This window comes from Herpailurus yagouaroundi, unplaced genomic scaffold, assembly GCF_014898765.1.
Source record: "Herpailurus yagouaroundi ecotype Mexico unplaced genomic scaffold, PumYag 29, whole genome shotgun sequence".
NCBI lineage: Eukaryota > Metazoa > Chordata > Mammalia > Carnivora > Felidae > Herpailurus > Herpailurus yagouaroundi.
The window spans coordinates 47491728-47508947 of NW_024412377.1; the positions used below are offsets into that span (position 1 = coordinate 47491728).

The 17220-nt window shown below is 40.8% G+C and overlaps 1 protein-coding gene and 1 long non-coding RNA gene across 2 annotated transcripts in view; one reads left to right on the forward strand and one right to left on the reverse strand.

Annotated features, from left to right (window-relative positions):
* Window positions 1-17220, forward strand: part of SGCD (sarcoglycan delta) — a 944201-nt gene that overhangs the window by 31499 nt on the left and 895482 nt on the right. The gene's annotated exons all lie outside the window — the stretch shown is intronic.
* LOC121009772 (uncharacterized) overlaps window positions 4117-17220 on the reverse strand; it is a 15345-nt gene continuing 2241 nt past the window's right edge. Inside the window, exons 2-3 of the long non-coding RNA XR_005780827.1 lie at window positions 10925-10927; window positions 4117-4132 (exon numbers count right to left, since the gene is read on the reverse strand). This is a non-coding gene — a long non-coding RNA (uncharacterized LOC121009772). The remainder of the gene's footprint in view (window positions 4133-10924; window positions 10928-17220) is intronic.

Here is a 17220-nt window from a genome sequence, read left to right on the forward strand (position 1 = left end):
GGTGACCTTGCCTAAAACAATGGATTCTTTGTTAATAATTTCCTTTTTTCCACTCCCTCTTTCACTTTAAAACCCTTTTCTTTTCTGTAGCCCTTTGGAGCTCCCCTCTCCTTGCTAGACAGGCTTGCTGTTCAATTCATGAATTGATTAATAAAGCCAATGAGATCTTTAAAATTTACTCAGTTGCATTTTTGTTATTTAACAATAGTGTGATCCCGTTAGTATGGAAACAGCCCCCGAACCTTATAAAAACAATAAACATCCCTCTCTCTCAATTATGACCCCCTCCCCCCTCCCTTGTGCTTATACATGTACATAGACTTTTCTTTTCTCCTGGAAGGATACCTAAAAATTATTCTAGAAAGGCTACCTTGGGGAAAGAAACCACAGGAAGGGAGACTTAAACTTTCACTTAGTACTTACTGCTTTTTAAAGTTGCATAACTAATCATCCAGTCATTTATTCCACAAATATTTTTTGAAAGGTTACTGTGCCGGGCAATGTAATGCTCTCTATAAGAATGGCAAGATCCCAACTTTCAGAAAACTAAGACTACTGAAGAAACAGAAAGTAATAAGAAAACACAGAAAAGAAAACACCAGAGAGTTCTAAGAGCTAAAAAAAAAAAATAACAAAATGAGTTAAAGATTAATAGAGGGAGGACCATTTTAGATAGCATAACCATCAATTCTTGCCCCTTAAATGCTCCATACAATAAACAAAACAAAACCAAAACACCCTAAATGATGCCTTAACACAAGCATTTATCCTGTTGTTCAATTCTGCTAGTCAACTGTGACTCAGCAGATCTAGGCTGGGCATGGCTAGGAAGTTGTGGGTCAGTCATCTGGGTTTGCAGGTTGCAGATTGCACTGAAGTTTGCTGTATTTGTTCATTCTGGGTCCCGGGTGGAAAGCACAACAGCTCTTCTGGGAGACTCTTTTCATGATAAATCACTAGAGTGCAAAAGAGCCAAGCCCAACTGTGCAAGCCCGGTGAAGGCCTTTGTTTGCATCATTGTCTGCTTATGTCCCACAGCCAAAGCAAGTCCTGTGGCCAAGCCAAGTGAACAGTGGGGTGGAGAGTTATATTCGATGCCTGGGGACAGTGCATGCAAGTGAATATGTGCTACAAAATAACTGACACTATAAGTCAAGGCCACTGTGATAGTTGAGCTGGAAACTGAACAGCAGTGAGCCCAGACATGCTTAAAACCATGCAAAGACCTAGGAGTGAGAGTGAAGGGATCATTCCAGGGAGAGAAAACAATAAGTGCATAGAGTTAGTATCTAAGCCATCAACTAGAATGGACTGATCAGATCATAGGCCATTTTTTTCTTTAAACTTTCCCTTAAAAGTAAATGCAAATAAATGTTTATTCATAAAGGAGTGTTCTGAGTTGAAAAAACTCTAAGAAACACTGGCTGAATCTGGAGCCTTATAGGCTATCTAATTTTCTATATAGAAGAACTTTTGTGGTCATGAATGTAACAGGACACGAAATTCACCAATTCTGAGGCACCAAGATGCAACAGGGGCAAAGGAGGCGCTGGTCCATATGCAGGATTCCAAAGTGGATAACCCAAAATCAGTTGGATGGCCATTACACCCCCCACTCACAAGGGGGGTTAATATAAAAAACAATAAGAAGATATTTTTGTAAGGGTTTCTTTGAAAATGTTGTGCTGAGATTCCCGGCTCCTGCCTACCATCAAGTGGGAGTGATAGAGAATGTCTCCCCCTCACCTCAAGTCCAGCAGGAAGGTCATCAGTGGTACCACTTTGGGCAGAGGTCTGGAGCCAGACCCACATCTAAGAAAACTCAAGCAGCCTGTGGAGAAGGGGGCTGCTCTTGGGTGTGTCTGCCCTCCCCTCTTATGGGGTCCAAGGGGTGCAAAGTCCTGGAGAGATATATAGAACTTGTGGCATGCCTATTGGCAGGGGTCATTTAAAGGGTTCCTGCTTAAGAGGGCAGCATGCCAGGGTGAGGACTCCGCACTACTGGAAGAGGCTGGGATGCTTCCCCAGGGGCAAAAGCTCAGCCACCCAAGAGAAGTCGTAGTGGAGGCACCTAGCAGGGAGAACCCATGACCTTATGCATGAGAGAGAGAGAGAGAGAGGGAGTGTTTTAAAAATCTGCCTGGTGCAGGCAACAGGAAACCATCAAAGGACAGTAGGATCCATGAAAGAGTTTTCATCCCTGTTAACTCTCCAACCCCTCCCACATGGACTTTAAACAGGTCACACACAGCAGCTACCTAGAGGGGAAGGAGGTAAGCAAGAGAGGGAAGCCTTGGGGAACCACAACCCATTGTCAAAGGCAGATGTCAAAGGCAAAGGCTGTGGCTTGTGGGGGAGGGGAGAGAGGCCCTGCCTTGGGAGAGAAGAATGTTGTGTGTTTTGCCTGGTCGACTGGACTTGCTGATTTCTCAGTAAAGAGTTAGAGTGACGGCAAAGCTTTCTAAGAGTGGTGAGAAATATCACTGGAACTGTTTACATTTTTATCCAGGATAGGGCTTCAGCTAAACCATGGCAGATTTTAGGGACAGTGGCAGTCAAAATGGATTTGCTTTTATGATTACGTCTTTTGAATCTTGTCCAAGCTACTAGCTGCATGAACGTTTGTTGAAAGGTAGAGATTGAAGCATTGTGTTGAGTTTTATAGATATTAACTCGTTCCTGCGAACTCTGTAAGGCAATTATCATTATGCCCATTTTACAGATATGCATTTTGAAGCCAAGGGGAGGTTGAGTGATGGTCCATCTTATGGCATGGTTTCAGTCTTTACCCATCCTGCTCACTCCCATGACCTTATTCCCATGAGTCATGTGTAGCCTCTTTGCATGTGGGAATACTAAACATTGTATTTGATCACATGTGTGTCACTTGGCTGATGCTTCAGCTCCTGACCAACAGCAGTTGCACGGAGGTAGGCTAGGGCCTGATGGATGCACTTTGCACAGGGTCTCCTGCTGTGATTTTCACCAGGGTGACTGAAGCACACACGCTCCATGTGGCAGTCCTTAGAAGGCAAAGTGATTGCCTCTTTATATAGATCTCCAGTTCCTTGAGTTTTATGAGATGCAGTGAGAATCTGATAGTGGCAGAGCATTAAAGCAACAACAACAGCAGCTCTCTTTCCCCCTAAATGCTTTCTAATAATACTGGAAATAGTTTTACTCTGTGGCCTCTCATGTATTCACTCACTTATACATTTGTCCAAGCGTTCATTCATACAGTAGATGCTTATTGAGAGTTTACTCTGCATTAGACACTGAGATACAGTAATGGGTAAGGCAGGGTCCCTGTTCCTGGGAAGCTCAGAATCTAGACTGGGAAGTGGGTAAATAAATCAATTGTCATGATCTGGTGGGAAAAGTACTAAAGTTGAGGTGTGAACCAAACACCGCGAGAGCACCCAGGAGCAGGTAACTAGGATCGTTCGGGAATGTCACACAGTGTTAGTCATGGTGTTGGGCCTAAATTAGAAAACCAAAAAAAAAAAAAAAAAAGAAAAAAAGAAAAGAAAAACTGTGAGAGGCCTTTCTTTCAAGTTCTGGCTTTATTTTACAGAAAACTGTCCATCTTCTGAAGGGCTGGGGTGACAAATGCTGTATCTTTTGTACAGAAAGACCTGTTTGACCTTGCAGTGAATCACCCCAGATATTCCTCTTGATTTGCATGTTATCCTCTCATAAAGGAAGGCCTGAGTTGCTGGGCCCCAGGCTGTGTCCCTGATGCCCTTCTTAATTCTGCTGACCCTCCTGTAAGTGCTTTCCAGAAAAGTGGACCCATTCACTACTTCTGCTATGTGCTTGCAGAAATGAACCAAACAGCTGCACAAAGATGTGTATTCAAGGGTGTTCCCTGAGGTATTGCTTACAATAGTAACAAATGAAAGTATCTTAAAGAGCCCCCAGTAGGAGATTGACTGACTATATTAAAGGCCATACCACAATGAAAGACCAAATTGCTGCCTTAAAAAGATGAGTAGGATCTCTATATATATTCACAATACACAAATATATATATATATGTATATGTGTATATATATATGTATGTGTATACATATATATATGATATATATATATGGTATATATATGATATATATATATGATGGGTATATATATTCTGGGCTGTGAATGGAGGTTTTATAAATTTTATAAATTATTTTTATAAATACAGTTTTATAAATGTACATATTTTATAAAAACTAAATGCATATTCAATTACAGAAAGAAAAAAAGAACAACGTAGAAGAGAGAGTTGTATAGCAGAATGAGAACATGGCTGCAGGTAACAAACTCATGGAGTCTGGCTCTTCTGTTTGGCTTTAAAGCCAGGGTTGAAGTCACTATCTCCCTTATCTAACCCAGAACCTTCACTCTTCCCAGATTTTCCCACTTTCAACCTTGGCATAGCCCTGGGAGGACCTACTTCTTCTCTTGCTTTCCGTTGTCTAATCAATTGCAAAGGTTCTTTTGTGTAGTTTCACTTTTTCCTTTGACCCTTTTTTTTTAAAATTAAAAAAAATTTACAGTTTAATTTTGAGAGAGAGACAGAGTGTAAGCAGGGGAGGGGCAGAGAGAGAGGGAGACACAGAATCCAAAGCAGGATCAAGGCTCTGAGGTGTCAGCACAAAGCGTGTCTTGGGGCTTGAAACCATGAACAGTGAGGTCATGACCTGAGCTGAAGTCGGCCACTTAACTGACCGAGCCACCCAGGAACCTCTGCTCTGACTCTTTTATTCTTCTGTGATACACTGGCCTGGCCTGCTGGTATGATTCTCTTCTGGTCTCTATCCTTCATACATTTGTACCGATGATAAGACAGATTCTTCTAAAGCACAGATATAACAATTTTACTCTCCTTATCAGAAACTTTAAACAAATCCCCATTGCTCATGGAATAAATACAGATTCCCTTGTTTAGCCCTCAAGACTGTACAAGATGCAGTCTCACCAACTATGTCGTTTCGCATACCTCACAGAAGACCGAACTTGCGCTTTTCTCTTTCGTGGTTTTGCTTGAAACACCGGCTTCTCATTTTTGTCCTACCCTGTAAACACTTAATGTATACTACCTGATGTTACAGCTATTGTATTTCTGTGAATCTTCTTTTTTCATTCACTCATTAATTCTGTAAATCTTCATGGCGTGACTCCTGTGTATCTGGTACCGTGCTGGGGACTAAAGATACGGCATTGGATAAAACAGACCTCCATACCCCTGCCCCCTCCCCACACCCGGGCAGAGCCAAAGGAGACAAGCAGATACAAGTACCACTTGGGGAAAGCCATGGTAAGAGAACGAACACGGGGCTGAGAAAGAGAATAACAGTGATGACAGTGGGGTGCAGGAGGAGAGAGGGTGTGATTGGGAAAAAGTCGCCTTTACTTCCCACCTCACGAACAGGAGGGAAGGAGCCAGCCAGCCATGGCGCGAGTGGGAGTAGAACATTCCAGGCAGATGGAATATCAAGTAGGAGTATATTCAAAGTTCCTGAAGCAAGAAAGTGCTTGGCTGTACTGGGATCTGAAATAGGACTTGGGAGGAGGGAGGTTGAGGGAGAGAGTGGCAGAAGATGCTCGGAAGGTGGGAGTCTTCAAAGTCAGGCCTTAAAGGTCATGTAACGAACATGGATTTCCATCCAAGTGCAATGCTGTTGTCGGGGGAGGGGGGACTTTAAGCAGGGAGGTGAGATTATAAATCCAGTTTATCCCTTCCTGCCTTCCCCTCAGCACCTGTCACAGTGTCCTGCATATAATTGTTGCTCAGTGAGTACTTGTTGCCATATTGAAGGATGCGGCTGTGATTGATTATAGAATTAGCCACACTTCAGCAGGGGATGAATTTAGTTCTCTTTATCGGTTTTTATCCAGCAAGCTAGATAAGTTCATAAAAAGGTAACTTTCCTGGTAATCTCCTATTTTCGGTTCATTAATCATATACTGAATGATGGCTCTGGTTTTGCCTTAAAAAAACTGTGAAATGATCTCTTAAGTATTCTGGATATTTGAACTTTCATTTAAATCCCGTGGAGAAGTTCTTTCATTTTTCTTTACTAAAAGACATTTAAATTTTTGACGTAAAAAAAGTTCGGGAAGTGCTGCTGTATTCTGAACCACACAATATATGTTTGTTGGTAGTTTAGAACATAGACGGATCCTGGCATCTTCTGGATGAAAAAACAAGTTCCAGAGGGTCAAAGTCCCTTGTCTGAAGGCATCCTTTTAACATTCGGATTTCCTGGATTCCTGCCATGCTCTGCCATGTTGCTACTTATTATATGGAAGTGTTTGTCTTTCTCTAGATTCATCTGTAATGCAGTATAATGTTTATAAGCACAAGGCCTGATAAATATTCGTACTATGCTCCTTAAAAAATAGCTCGAGGGGCGCCTGGGTGGCGCAGTCGGTTAAGCGTCCGACTTCAGCCAGGTCACAATCTCGCGGTCCGGGAGTTCGAGCCCCGTGTCGGGCTCTGGGCTGATGGCTCAGAGCCTGGAGCCTGTTTCCGATTCTGTGTCTCCCTCTCTCTCTCTGCCCCTCCCCGTTCATGCTCTGTCTCTCTCTGTCCCAAAAATAAATAAACGTTGAAAAAAAATAGCTCGAGAAACCTATTCATTTGATTGTTGTGAAGAAATAACTTGAGGGATTTGCTCCTCTTTACTTTGTGGTGAAGGACGTTAGTCAGGAATCTCTTTGTTCCAAGAGACAGAGACCAAATTCAGAAGCAGGAATATATTGATGTACGTTGGTAAGCCATGGGAGGTAGAGTGGGCCTCAGGTCCCGCAGGGTCCCCCACACTTCAGAACTTGCCCTTTCTGTCTCTTGCTTCTGCCTGGGACAAGGCAACACCTCCTGTTTGTTTGGACCAATGAATAGGGAGGGAGAGGGGAGCTATTAACTGCCCCAGAATCAGAAGGTGCTGCTTCCAGGGGAAGGAAGGGCATTGACAGAGTAAGTGAGTAAGTTGGCTACCCCATATTATAAAGACTGGCTATTTGGGCTAGCCATCATGGTAGCAACTATCTGTGTAACACTTTGATATTTCCAAATGCTTTTGTGCCTATTATCTCATTTTATCTTCAGGAAAACCTGGTAGGTTTCCAGGAGGGGCAACACTTTGGAGGCAAGTAAATGAGGGAAAGAGATGAAGTCAAAAGGATGTAAGAAGAGTCAGGTCGTGGAGGCTGTGGCAGAGGTGGATTGAGTGGGGGTCTAAGTCCGGAAGCCAAGCTTTTAGTCACACATCGCTTTGTAGATTCTCCACTGTGGCAACTTTTTCTCAAGTGTACGTTTGATTTTTAGAAACAAATGTTTTTTGGAGGCAAGTCTTGAAGATATACAGTAGACCACGGAGATAGGTGTAAGTTATTGAGACTGGTTTCCTGACGTTGCTACATTGATGCTTTGATTTCTTTAACCAACCTTTGTCACGCCCATTATGTGCCAGGCACAGTGGTGAGCATTTAGGATTCAGAGAGGAATAGGGGCATAGTCATTGCCCAGGAGAGGCCTCCAGGTAGTTGGGGGAACAGATGCATAGACAAGTAATCAGAACAGTGGCATAGCTCCTAATGATACTCTGTCCCAAGATGGCAGGTGGAGCAAAAAGCAGGGAGCTGGTCTAGGGCTTAGAGTCAAAGAAACCTAATGAAGGAGACAACATTTGAATTGAGTCTTAAAAAAATATATATAAAATTGAATGCCTTTTACTAGGTCTTGGGTTTAATAAATGGAAGAGGGACACCGCAAGCGAGGAAACAGCATGTGCAAAGGCAGGCAGTGGAAAAGGTGATCATGTGACGTATGCATGGGATATGGGTGGAGAGGTGACGGTGGTCCAGAAATAGTAGAATGAGTGTGTTCCTGTCTCCTCACTCCAGAGTCGACTTTAAAGATTACAACAGGCACGTGGATGATGGACTTCTAGAGTGCTTGATAAAAAATTGGACTCCTTTATGATTATGCATTACCTCTCCAGTTCTCAACTTAGGTTTGGAATGCATTTTCTCATAAAGTTAGCATGTAAGAATGGAGACAATGAGAAAATTTCTTTCAGCTTGAGGATGTTGGATTTTAACTTTGCTCAAAATCCTGGGTGACTTCCAAGATATTTTTGTGCTTTTGGAAGTTAGCCTTTTAGCTTTTTTTTTTAGGAAATTGTTGTGGTAGAAAGCTCTTCTCAGAATTTTTACCCAGTTGCTACCCATCTGTAAATGAACTCTCAGTTGGGAGTCATCTGGGTGCTTTGTAACATTCTTTCTCATTAAAAATAAGAGCCAAAAATCAAAGAACAGGGGTCACTTTTTCCTGTCTCTGTTGTCATTTCCTGCGGCTGTTTTAAGGAATCATCAGAAACTTAGTGGGTTACCCAACACAAGTTGACTTTATTAACAGTTCTGGAGGTCAGAAGTCCAAATGCAGTTTCACTGAGCTAAAGTCAAGGTGTCAGCGGGGCTGATTCCTTCTAGACACTCAAAGGGAAGAATTTGATTACTTGCAATTACTTGCAAATCTAGTCGTCACCTGTATTTCTTGGCGTATGTTCTCTTCCTCCACTCAAGACACATCACTGTAATCTCTGCTTCCATTATCACATGGTCTTCTCTGTCTGTCTGTCTGTCTTTTAAAGTTGTATTTATTTATTTTTGAGAGAGAGAAAGTGTGAGAGAGAATGTGGGAGTGGAGGAGGGGCAGAGGGGCAGGGAAGACAGAGAGTCCCAAGCAGGCTCCATGCTGTCAATGCAGAGCCCAACACTGGGCTCAATCTCCTGATGAGATCAAGACTTGAGCTGAAATTAAGAGTCAGACACTCAAAAGACTCAGCCACCCAGTAGGCACCCCTATGGCTTTCTCTTTTGACTCCTGTGTTTATTGTATAAGCGCCCCTGTGATTCTATCAGGCCCCCCCCCCCAGATGATCCACGATAATCTCCCCATCTCTAGATCCTTAACTTGATCACATATGCAAAATCACATATGCAAAAATATTTGCCATGTAAGGTAATATTCACAGACTCCAGAGATTAGATGAAGGACATTTTTGGAGGCTGTTATTTCACCCTGCCAAGGTCCCCTGGCAGCTTATGAATCCTTTGATGGTAGCAGCAATTTGGAGACAAGTCAATGAGGAAAAAGAATAATAGGAGATGAAGTCAAAAGGATATAAGAACAAGATCACGTAGGCAGAGATGTCCATATTGAAGCCATGCACGTTTTGTTTTGTTTTTTTAGTTTGTATACAGTTTTTCTAATTTCCATCTAAATGCTTTTGGATTTACTATATAGAACAATGTCAATAGGAGATTCGGTGGTTGAAGCTTAATATCATTGTTTCTAAGAGTTTCTTACGACTTGCTTGACGATGAAGATACTACTTTGTATGAAGATACTTTAGTAACTTCAGAAAGAGAAAAATGTTTACTTTTAAAGGACTAGAGAGAGCTACTACTGGGAATTTACCCAAAGAAAATGAAAACACTAATTCAAAAAAATGTATGTACTTCTATGTTTATTGCAGTGTTATTTACAATATCCAAAATATGGAAGCAACCCAGATTTCCCCTGATAGATGAATAAAGAAAATGTGGTATATAAGTACACAGTGGAATATTATTCAGCCATTAAAATAATGAGATCTTGCCATTTGTGACAATGTGGATGGAACCAGAGGGTATTTTTCTAAGTGAAGTGAGTCAAACAGATAAAGACAAATACTGTATCATTTCACTTGTATGTGGAATCTAAAACAAACAAATGAGCAACAGCAACAAAAAACAGAAACAGACTCATAAATAAAGAGAACAAATTGGTGGTTCCCAGAGCAGGCGGGGTGGGGGTGGAGTGGATGAAATAGGTGATGGGGATTAAAAGGTACAAACTACCAGTTATGAAATAAATAAGTCATGGGGATAAAAAGTACAGAATAGGGAACACAGTGCATGATATTATAACAACATTGCATAGTAACAGATGGTAACTAATACTCATCCTGGTGAGCATAGCATAATGTACAGAATTGTTGAATCACTATGTTGTGTATCTGAAACTAACATAATATTGCATATAAACTATAATAATAATTCTTAAAAATTTTTAAAATGTTTATTTTTGAGATAGGGAGAGAGACAGAGCATGAGTGTGGGAGGGGCAGTGAGAGAGGGAGACACAGAATCTGAAGCAAGCTCCAGGCTCTGAGCTGTCAGCCCAGAGCCCGATGCGGGGCTCGAACTCACAGACCGTGAGATCATGACCTGAGCTGAAGTCTGACTGAGCCCGACTGAGCCACTCGGGCGCCCCTATAATAATAATTTTTTTAAGGTAATACATTAAAAAAGGCAGAAAAAAAACTGGCGTGATTGACTTCTCATGATCCTCTGTGACGTCTTATAGCACTTCATAGCTCTTTTAGGGCACCCACTTTGTCTTATGTTCAAGTTGTTTATATACATGATTTGTCTTCTTTTTTTTTTAAATTTTTTTTTTAACATTTATTTATTTTTGAGACAGAGAGAGACAGAGCATGAACAGAGGAGGGGCAGAGAGAGAGAGGGAGACACAGAATCTGAAACAGGCTTCAGGCTCTGAGCTGTCAGCACAGAGCCTGACACGGGGCTCAAACTCACGGACCACGAGATCGTGACCTGAGCCGAAGTCGGACGCTTAACCGACTGAGCCACCCAGGCGCCCCCATGATTTGTCTTCTTACTAGACTGTAAGATTCTTTTTTAATTTTTTAATATTTTATTTATTTTTAAGACAGAGACAGAGCATGAGTGGGGATGGGGCAGAAAGAGAGGGAGACACAGAATCTGAAGCAGGCTCCAGGCTCTGAGCTCTCAGCACAGAGCCTGACGCAGGGCTCAAACTTGCGAACTGTGAGATCGTGACCTGAACCAAAGTCGGATGCTTAACCAACTGAGCCACCCAGGCGCCCCTAGACTGTAAGCTTCTTGGGGACAGAATCCTTTTTTGCTTTATCAGTGTATCTGATAGAGCACATAGCATACCTAAAATATAATTAAGGGGCTTTGAATGTGTTAACTTTTTTAATGCTCACAAAACCCTGAGACAGGCTCAGAGAAGATATATGACTTGTTTCAAATTAGACAGCTACTAAGATACAGTGCTACTATTCCAGTCCACTCTGACTTCTGCACCCATGCTTTTATCAACTCCATTATGTTCCTCTTCACTAGGGCACCAAAGTATATGCTGAATGAATAACAATTATTGCTTCATAGCTAACACAGCACTTTCACATACATTAGATTATGAGATCCCCATTAAAAAAAAGGCAGGCAACAATCACCTGCTTTTTTATTTTAGAGATGAGCAAACAGGCTCTGAGTGGTCCAGTGTTCACTCATTCAGTCTTCATTTGTTAAACAGACATTCACTGAACCTTCATGAGGCGCTAATGCTGGGTGAGGTCTTGGGAAATTGTGGTAAACGGACAAAAATCTCTACCCTCGAGGAATTTATGGTGCTCTGGGGAATCCAGCACCATTACCTGTGCCATGACTCCTCCACAAGAGAAGTAGAGTGTTTTGTAGAACAGATAATAGGGGAGTGTCGGATCTGTGGCATCGCAAAAGGCTTCTCTGAGCAGCATATATTAATCAATGCGCTTTTGGTTTCCCAGTAACAGAAACTCTATTTAAAATAGCTAAAACTTTTAGGTACATATTGGCTCAGGTTGCTAAAAAAAAAAATCTCTGCATATAAACTAGCTTCTAAATTAGATCCGGAAATTTCTATGATGTTATTAAAACTCTGTGTTGGATTTATTCTTCATTCTTGGTTACAAAGATGGCTGCTAGGCAGTGAGATGTTTTTGTTTTTTTTACTGTTAGAGACCCAGAAGAAATAAGGACAGTTCTTTTCTGGTAGCTCCAGGAAACATAGTTGTTTAGGAGGACTCCATTTGGCTCTATTTGGACCGCATGTTCAAATATGATGATGGCCCAGGGTTCAAGGTACTCGGGTTGGCTGGACGGGGTCACATGTGTCTTTCTACTGTGGAGAAATCAAATTTCATGCCTGATATTGGGGAAGTGACAGTTTTTTGAATGGCAGATTTATTCAGTAGATCAAATTAACAGGTATTCCCTGCATGGTGACATAGGGGGTCACATACAGGCAGTTATGCAATAATATGAAATACAAAACAATATGAACTCACAATAACCACACTATGCAAATTTAAGCAATAAAAGTCATGGGCTTATGGTAAAAATGGGGTTAGGGGCATCACAAGCAAAGGGTAGAAACATAACAAAAACGGCAGCACAGCCATGTCCACAAATACTTCAGTAAATATGGCACTTTATCTTGAAAAAGATCTGGAATTTGCTTTTGAAGATGGACAACGAATGGGTTCCTCCTGATGAGTTATCGTGAAGTGGTTTAAGGAGGGTAATACACATTTGCTATCTTTTACAGCCTTACATTCTGGAGCATATTTTTCTGCTGTTGAGACTAGGGCCTTAGAGGCATATGTTTATAACTGATAACTTGTTTCATCAGATCGAAAATTTGATCCGATGGATAGCTTTATTCTGTAATTAATTTTGGTAGCGCTGCTACAAATTTTTACAGCGTTTTTGTCTTCACTTGTGGCTTCACCCAACAGCTGACAGTTTTGGAAATTTGTACAGATGTTTGAGGCCACCACACCTGCCACCACTAGCGCTAAAATGAGCCATTTGTGCTGGATTTAGCAATTTCTGTTTTAGCTTAAGGTCTTCTTAGATAGATGGTGCTTTCTCTTTGGTCATGAAAAGGGTTGTTTCTGATTTTTTTTTTTCTGTTTGTTATTTGCTGTATTTGCTCAATATTCTCTTCATCTACTTCTGTGTCCTTATGAATTCACAACAGTTGAATTGTTCTATCTGTAGAGCTTCCCCCCCACCCCCACATTGATTCTGATGGTCTGCAATCCTGATTTCTTCATGCCCATTACTCAGGAGAGCAACATGTTCTCTTGCTTTCACAATTATTATTTCAAGTTTAAAAAAAAAATTAATGTTTATTTCTTTTTGAGGGAGGGAGGGGGAGAGAGAGAGAGAGAGAGAGAGAGAGAGAGAGAAAGAGAAAGAGAGAGAGTAGGGAAGGGGCAGAGAGAGAGGCAGACACAGAATCCAAAGCAGGCTCCAGGCTCTGAATTGTCAGCACAGAGCCTGATGTGGGGCTCGAACCTATGAACTGTAAGATCGTGACCTGAGCTAAAGTTGGACATTTAATGGGCTGAGCCACCCAGATGCCTCAAAATTCTTATTTCAAGTTTTTTCTCAAGATTTAAGACTTCCCTTCTGCATATACTTTGTGGCATTTTTGAATCTGGATACTTTGACATAAATAGGACATTGAAAGAGGGTTTTTTCATACAGGCAAGTTCACAGTTACCAAAGAACAGTGAAACACAGCATTGTGGGATAATGCACACAGTGAACTAGTTGCTGTTAGATATTTGAGGTGCGTGCCTTTTGTGTCTTCTTGTATGGCTGCGTTCACCTGGATGGAGTTTCTGTGCTTACCTAGTATAGTGTTTCTGGTGGACAAAATTGTGCCTATGCAAATGCAAAACTTGTGTTACATGCAAATTGTTTTCTATCATATCAATTACATTACAACACGTCTGCAGAAGCAGAATAAGCATTATAGAAGAACTTACTATAATTAGAAGAGAAGAGAATATAACCGAGACCTTCAAGCTTTGCCACTTTTTGCTCTACACAGCAGTGTTATTAGATCTAGCAGTTGTGTGAACACTCTTGAGTTTTCAAATATAATGAAGTTAACACAGAAATACCAGAGCCTAAGTGTCTAATCTTGTTACCTTAGATGTTAGGTCTTTACATTTATTTTTAGGCTGTTGCAGCCATTGTTTAAAATGAATTTGGAACAATTTTGCTTTTGCCTTTGCCTGTAGAGCCATTTCATGGCATATTAAGAAATCATTTTCACTGTTTTATTACCAAGTCTCTATCAAGTATCCCCACTTGATCATTATTTTTTTTTCTCTGTCTGATTGTGAAACACATTGCCAAAATAGAGTTTATGAGAATACTCTATAAAGCCTAAAGAACTGCGCTCATAGAAGTTGTTATTTTATGGCTTGGCAATACTTACCAAAACATGAACTACATCTTTCGAATATAAGCTTTGCCACCATTGAGGATTTCCAAAATAAAGTGCCAGAGACTTTGAAGGTAGTTCCAAAAGAGGAGCTCTTAAAATGAATTGAGCGGTGCTGGGAAAAGTTGTATGGCAAGCTTAGTTTGAATAAGCTTTCTTGATCTCTACTGTAATGTGTGTGTACTTTCATCATTTTATACTCTCCGTGTAGATTTCTGAGATTTTTAAAACCCAGTGAAACCAAAGTGACAGAACTTGAGTGGGTTCATATTTTAATCCTTTGTCCAGTCTGGTGTCTCGTACATGGTGAGTACACAACTGACGATTGCCTGTGGGCTAGTTTGTCGGTGCCTTTCTAGTAGTGTCCTATGCATAGAAGTTACTCAATGAGGATTTGATGCTCTGAATTTTTTGTTTTACTCTTATTGTTGACTATGGTATTTTGTAAGTAGGAAGGATTAATTTAAGTGAAACAATCAGCGGCATAGAAGAAACTTTTTATTATTATTATTTTTTTGTTTCCTCCTTTTGAATCTTGGTTGCAGAAATGTGAGCTTCTAACACGCCTCAACACATAGTGAATTTCCGTTACTGGGCCCAACAACTCCTGTCACTTGTGTTAGTATGTTATCTCCTTTCAGCTCCAAACCCCAGGCTTATTCTCTTCCTCCTGAAGATTCTATGTATCTCTACATTTACAGGTATTCTTATGAAATGCATGGTACTGCTTTGGAGGCTGTAGGCTTTTAATTTACATAAAAATCATGTGCTGTTATTTATCTTGTTTTGTGTTTCTTTTTTTCAACTCAGCAATGTTTTTGATGTCTGTCCAACTTATTGTTAGAAACCGAGTGTGTTGTTTCTGAATTATATTCTATACAAAGTTTTCCACAGCTTCAGTTATCCACTTGCTTACTGATAGACCTTTAGCTTGTCTCCAGATCACTGTTGCCACAGAAGTGCTGCCTTTGTTGAGTATCCTTGTATATGTCCCCTTATAAGCCTCTTAGGAATCAATGTGAGATATTCTATGGGCCAGATATTTAAATATGAGACTTCTGACCCATAGTGAATATTCATACTTAATTTATCTAGAAATGACCAGATTGACTTTGGATATAGCTGTTCCAATTTACAATCTCCAAATCAGTGCTTGTCCTCTCACATCCTTGCCAATACTTGGTATGATCTGATTTTCCATATTTGCCTCTATAGTGGGTATGAAGGGATATCATATTCATGATTTTTAAATTTTTTTAAGTTTTGCATTTATTAGAGAGAGAGAGAGAGAGAGAGAGAGAGAGAGAGAGAATGAGCGGGGGAGGAGCAGAGAGAGACAGGGGGACAGAGGATCCAAAGCAGGCTCCATGCTGACAGTAGAGAGCCTGTTGTAGGGCTCAAACTCATGAACCATGAAATCATGGCCGAAGCCAAATGCTAAACTGACTGAGCCACACAGGTGTCCCTACATTAATTATTTTAGTATGCACTTTTCTGATTAAGGGTAAGCCTGAGTACTTTCTCATAGGTAGTGGACACTCATGTTTTCCCTTCTGTGAATTTTGTATTCATGTGTTTTGGGGCACTTTTTAAGCATTTTTAAAGGGCGTACATTAATTCACTGGAAAAAGAAAGTGCTACTCTTAGATTTGCAGGGACTCAGACCCTGAAATAAAATATAGATAATCTCTTAGTAGATTTGGGTCATTATATTCACTTTTTTTCTAGATGCACAGCAACAGTATAGATGAATTCTGGATTCCTGGTTTCTCTGTCTGATTACAGCATGAAGGGTTATCTGATTGTGCGACACTTAGGTCCTTCCCCTAAACAACTTGATAGTGTCACTTTCTGAAAAGACACTTGGGAAGCGTTGAGGCATTCAGAGTCATATTGTGTGGTCTACACAACTGAGTACATTTTATGCATCCTGGCAGGATTTGATTTCAAATGGTTAGAAAATGCTCTCTTTGTGGAGCCAATTAAAATAGTGACATGGATAGCACATTATTTTTCTTCCTCTGGAGTGGAACTTCTGTCAGAGTTCTGTATCTTAATTGGCTCTATTTGAAAGGAATATTTGAAATCCCCCACTGCACTATAAATGTACTTATTTTTCCCATGAATTTCCATCTGGTGCCTTTACAATGATTGTTGACAATTACTTGTCATTCCCTTTGGGGAATGAGGTACAGCGTCATTTGAATGGAGGAGAGCACTCCCGCCTCAGACGAGGTTGCGCTCCGTAATGGTGGGAGGTGACGTGTGGTTCCACTAGGTGCAAAGGTGAAAACGTGATTTCTAGAAATGCACATTTCAGTATGAATTCACAGTGAATGGTTAACATTGATGTATAGCAGTGATTCTCAAACTTGTGTTCACGAGGAACTATGAAATATTTTTTGCCCCCGCATTTGAAGAGAATAAAAGACCCCAAAGGACTTGGATCAAGATAACAGTATGTGAAATCATCAGACTTATCAAAGTGTTTCACAGACTTTCTCAGGCACCTAGAGTTAGCACAGTACTGACTTGGCCATTCTTCTGACCAGCGCTATAGTTTGAGTATTAAGGTTCACATACTTCTGGCTTGTCTGTCTATTTATTTACTTATTTATTTTTGAGAGAGAGAGAGAGAGAAGGGATGGGAGGGGCAGAGAGAGAGGAGAACAGAGGATCTGAAGTGGGCTCCATGCTGACAGCAGGGAGCCTGAGGTGGGGCTTGAGCTCACGAACTGTGAGATCATGCCCTGAGCCAAAGTCCCATGCTTAACTGACGGAGCCACCCAGGCAACCCTGTCTGTATATTTAAAATAAAATCATGGAATGACTTCAGCTTTTATTGTGTATTCAGCTTCCTTGAGAGGTAAAGTCTAACTTTCAATTTGATTAAATGATGAACTGTTAGTTGTAGAAATGGCCCTATTCATCATCTAGCTTGATTGTGTTAGAGATGAGGAATCTGAGACTCAGAGAAATCCTATTCTTAAGTTTTAGGAACCTCTCAAAAGAGAAATCTCTCCTGTCTCTGGTTTTTTTTTTTTTTTTTTTTTTTTTTTTTTTTTTTTTTT